Raw genomic sequence first — 4,550 nt, forward strand, 5'->3', positions numbered from 1 at the left:
TAATGTTGTATGATAGGTTAGTGCTAATTTTTGGAAATATTACCAGAGATTATCTATCGATCCACTCCTATTCTTATACTCATTTAAGGTGACAGATAACGGAAAATCCCTTCCTTCTAATTAATGAATCACTGTTCATGTAAATGTGTTTTCGTTTGGATAGTAAAATCGTTGCTAGGATTCTTAATTTTAAATTTTAACGGATCCACTCATCCTCTCACACCCCATAAAGGAAATAGAAAATATTGATGAGTATATTGTTTTATTACGGTTACTTTATGTACCTATATAATGTAGGAAGCAAAGTATTATATAACATACGTAATGATAGAAATGGAAAGTAACAATTGTAAAATACTATCAAGGTACTATTAGTCCTTTGCTGGTTCTTATGGGAAATATTGATAATGTATAATGATAAGTCATCGTTAATTTTTGTTAATATTACCAGAGATTATCTATCGATCCACTCCCATTCTTATACTTATATAAGACGACTTGTATCGGAAAATCTCTTCTTCCTAATTATTTAGACCATTATGGGACCATGTAAATGTTTGTTCGTTTGGATAGTAATATCGTCACTAGGATTTTTAATTTTAATCGATCCACACCTCTTCTCACACCCTGTAAAGGAAATAGAAAATATTGTTGAATATATAGTTTTATAACTGTTATTTTATGTACCTATATAATGTAGGAAATTAAATATTATATAACAAGCATAATGTTGAAAATGAAACGAAAAGAACGATAATTGAATAAGATCATGGTACTATTATTCCTATAGAACCTCTGTTCATGTAAAGCAACTTTTAATCGGAAATCTTTTCCAGTGGGTGCATGATAGTGACTCATTAAATGGGCAGAATCGAAACATACTAAATTCTATGATGATAATGTGAGAAACAAAACAGTATATAACAACTTGAATGATGAAAACCAAACAATAAAGAGCAACAGTAATACACTATAATGATGAGCGAAATAACGGAAAATTTAATCCATGGATACATCATAGTGAATCAATACGAGTGTGGAATTAAAATATATTAAACCCCATGGGGGTTTCCTGTTTATCCATATCAACCTGGAATGAAAATGGGAAATATTAATAAGAATTTGTTAGGTTAATGCTAATTTTTGAAAATATTACCATAGATTATCTACCGTTCCACTCTCATTCTACCACTCATATAAGGTGACTTATAACGGAAAAACTCTTCCTTGGATATATAATAGTTAATCATGTATAGGAGGAATTATAACATATCTTAATCCATGGGGGTATGCTTTCTGTCCATGTTGATCTGTGGGTGAAATAAGAAATATTGATAAGTATATTAACTAATTATTTCTAATATGTACCTAGATAGTAAGGGAAACAAAATTATATATAATTATTATACATTGATAATTTAAAGAGTCTTTTAACGGATAAATTATTCTAATTATTACATAATTGCAAACTAATACAGAGGATACATAATAGAATATTGACTAATTATTTCTAACTTATATACCTAGATAGTAAGGGAAAACAAAATTATGTATAAATATTTGACAATGATAAAGTGGGGAGTCTTTTAACGAAGAAATTTTTCCATTATTTGCATAATAGCAAATTAATACAGAGGATACATAATAGAAATACATATATTACATAGGAGGACATTAAAACATATTCAATCCCATGTGGGAACGAAGTCTATCACATGTCTCTTTGTCCACATGAAGTCTATTGATCCACTATTACCCTTACACTCATGAAAGGTGATTTATAATATGGAAGTCTCTTCTTGGATACAACATAGTAAATCAAACCGTAGGAGGAATTATAACATATCTAAATCCATGCGGATTTGCTTTTTATCCAAATTTCTCTGTAATTGAAATGGGAAATAGTACTAATTTTGGAGGATAATTGTTGTTAATTAATGTACCTAGATAATATGGGAGACTTGATTATATATAAATATGTAAGGTGACATATAATGGAACATTTCTTCCTTGGATACATCATAGTAAATCAAACCATAAGAGGATTTATAACATATCTAAACCCGTGCGGATTTGCTTTTTATCCAAATTTCTCTGTAATTGAAATGGGAAATATAAATAAGTTTGGTGCATAATTATTGTAAATTATTGTCCACCATAGGTTATATTGGTAACTCGACTGTATATAAATATGTGATCACTGTTCACGTAATGTGACCAAAACACAATTGATCCCGTCGTGGAACGTTGTCTTTCAATATATCTCCTTTGCCAACATGAGGCCTTTGTAAATGTTGTTGAAAGGCAGTCTTATTTCACTCCCACTGCAATTCAAAAGTATTGTTTCTGACCATACACTACTCCCATGGTTTTCATCTTCAATCACACATGAGGTATTATAAGCCAAGCTGAAAAGAAAGAAGAGTGGAAAGGAAAATAAGTAGAGGAGGGTAACAAGAATTACAATAAAAACAAAAAAAAAAAATTCAACAAAATTCAAAAAAACATAAACAATAAATAGATAAATAGACAAGGGAATATTTGGAACAAATTACCAATCAATTAATAAAGGACCCATGGGAGTCTTTAGGATAAATGGCTTGTATAAGCCCTAATATGACAATTATAAAATGTGCACTTACATGTATAGAACGAACACCATTAGATGATTAAATAAATCGATTGTATTGCTCCTCTCCAACACGAGATCTTTGAAAAGTCCTGATATGGTGTAGTAAATAATAATATAACACTACAGAATGCCCTCCAGTGATGATTGGCTTCACTTCCATTGGATGATTAGAAGAATCAAAACCAAAACAAAAAACAACTCCGTAACTGGAACTTAATACACTCAATATAACAAAGCAATGTACTTAATAACTAATTAATGGTGAACGGAAACCACTAAATAAATGCTACTTTCCCTATTGCTACAATTCAATTTCCGGATAGGGTAGTATGAAAGCATTCTTCTTTATAACAAAATTTACAACATCAAAACATTTTTTTGACCACCTTACTAGTGGTACTACTAATAGTGCTGCTTCCCTCCTTGCTACAATTTAATTTCCGGATAGGGTAGTATAAAAGTATTCTTCTTTATAATATAACTCAAATCACCTAAACGTGTTTTTGACCACCCTACTAGTGGTACTACTAATAGTGCTGCTTTCCTCCTTGCTACAATTCAATTTCCGGATAGGGCAGTATGAAAATATTCTTCTTCATAGTATAACTCAAACCACTTAAACGTGGTTTTGTCCACCCTACTAGTGGTTCTCCTCTCTCTCCCTACTAACGTGTTGCAGTAAGAAGAGATTACACTTACAAAAATAAGAAATGGCTGACTCTTCCTCTCCTATATAGGGTAGTCGTTGGGGGATACACTTATATAGTATAATTAATTTAGTTGTTACAAGGGGGGGTATTGACTAAGCCAAATTGTATTTACCACAGAGCTAGTGTCTCCTCTTACATAGGGTAGTCTTTGTGATAATCAATTATATAGTGTACTAGTTACTGTAAGATGTGTTACAGTCTAGCCTAATTACCTTTATGAGATATTCTGACCATAGTGCAAATGTTTTCACTGCGCATTTTATAAATATGCCATAAAGCAAGTAACTCGTCTTCTCCAACTTGGGGTAAGCATTAAGGGTATCATATGTATAATATACTAGTTACCGTAAACGGGTTATTAACTCGTCTAATTGCCTTTATGAGATATTGTTACCATAGTGCAAATGGTTTGTGTTTATATTATGTAAGTGTGGTGAATATTTGTATTATACATCAATTATTCATGTGTGAATCTTCAGGGTATGTGCTTGTCCTTGAGATCAAGGTCCGTGTCCTATGTACTAATCAAAAAAAAATTATACTTTTCAGTAATAAAACAATTGTGTTATATTCAAGTAGAAATACTATTGAGACAATAACGACAAGTAGTCAAACAAAATCTTCAATATGTATCATTCTCTGATGACTTAATGGCACTTAATCCATCGATGAAGACACAATCTACACAAGATCCAACAGCAATACTGACGCAACAGTGGACAGAGCTACATCAATTAACAAACATTATTACAACCTTCATGGAACCACATACAATAAAATAATTTCCAACAACAGGAATTAATTGGATCCCAAGCTATGCAATTTCATATGTTATATTATATATGTGTCATAATGTACATTTTATATTGTCTATGCCATTTCTTATCATTTGATAATTTTAAACAACTTCATTGGATTGTATATTAATATAAAATTGATACAAATAAACGAGGGGGGATGAAATCGAACAAAATTCAATTGCTATTAATCAAATTAAAAATATTTTTTATTTTATTTAGTAAATTGTAAACTATTCATTTTCTTATAACCTTACCCTCTATAAATAAAATAAATTTGAGAATATTTTCTCTATGGGTATGAAATGAAATCAAATTTCTTTTTTCAATAGTAAATTATAAATGAATCATTAAATACGTTTGATGTTTTCCTTTTTTTTATTTTTACTTTGGATTGAATTTTGGCCCTAT

At 30.4% G+C, this 4,550-nt stretch overlaps 3 long non-coding RNA genes across 4 annotated transcripts; 1 reads left to right on the top strand and 2 right to left on the bottom strand.

Annotated features, from left to right (window-relative positions):
- Positions 1-114: 114 nt before the first annotated feature.
- On the bottom strand, positions 115-1,889 carry LOC121130642 (uncharacterized). Of its 2 annotated transcripts, XR_005868769.2 has the most exons (4): positions 1,369-1,889; positions 1,157-1,310; positions 688-1,090; positions 115-627 (listed from the first exon to the last, which is right to left on the bottom strand). It is a non-coding gene; the product is annotated as an uncharacterized lncRNA (long non-coding RNA). The 2 variants fall into 2 exon arrangements; XR_011784026.1 differs by having other exon boundaries at positions 1,157-1,889.
- Positions 1,890-1,994: 105 nt separating this feature from the next.
- Positions 1,995-3,893, bottom strand: LOC139907426 (uncharacterized). Its single transcript, XR_011784025.1, has 3 exons — positions 2,643-3,893; positions 2,157-2,408; positions 1,995-2,094 (listed from the first exon to the last, which is right to left on the bottom strand). It is a non-coding gene; the product is annotated as an uncharacterized lncRNA (long non-coding RNA).
- Positions 3,687-4,342, top strand: LOC121130643 (uncharacterized). The gene is made up of 2 exons (XR_005868770.2): positions 3,687-3,822; positions 3,892-4,342. It is a non-coding gene; the product is annotated as an uncharacterized lncRNA (long non-coding RNA).
- Positions 4,343-4,550: the final 208 nt, after the last annotated feature.

This window comes from Lepeophtheirus salmonis, unplaced genomic scaffold (genome assembly GCF_016086655.4).
Source record: "Lepeophtheirus salmonis unplaced genomic scaffold, UVic_Lsal_1.4 unplaced_contig_10325_pilon, whole genome shotgun sequence".
NCBI classification, from domain to species: domain Eukaryota; kingdom Metazoa; phylum Arthropoda; class Copepoda; order Siphonostomatoida; family Caligidae; genus Lepeophtheirus; species Lepeophtheirus salmonis.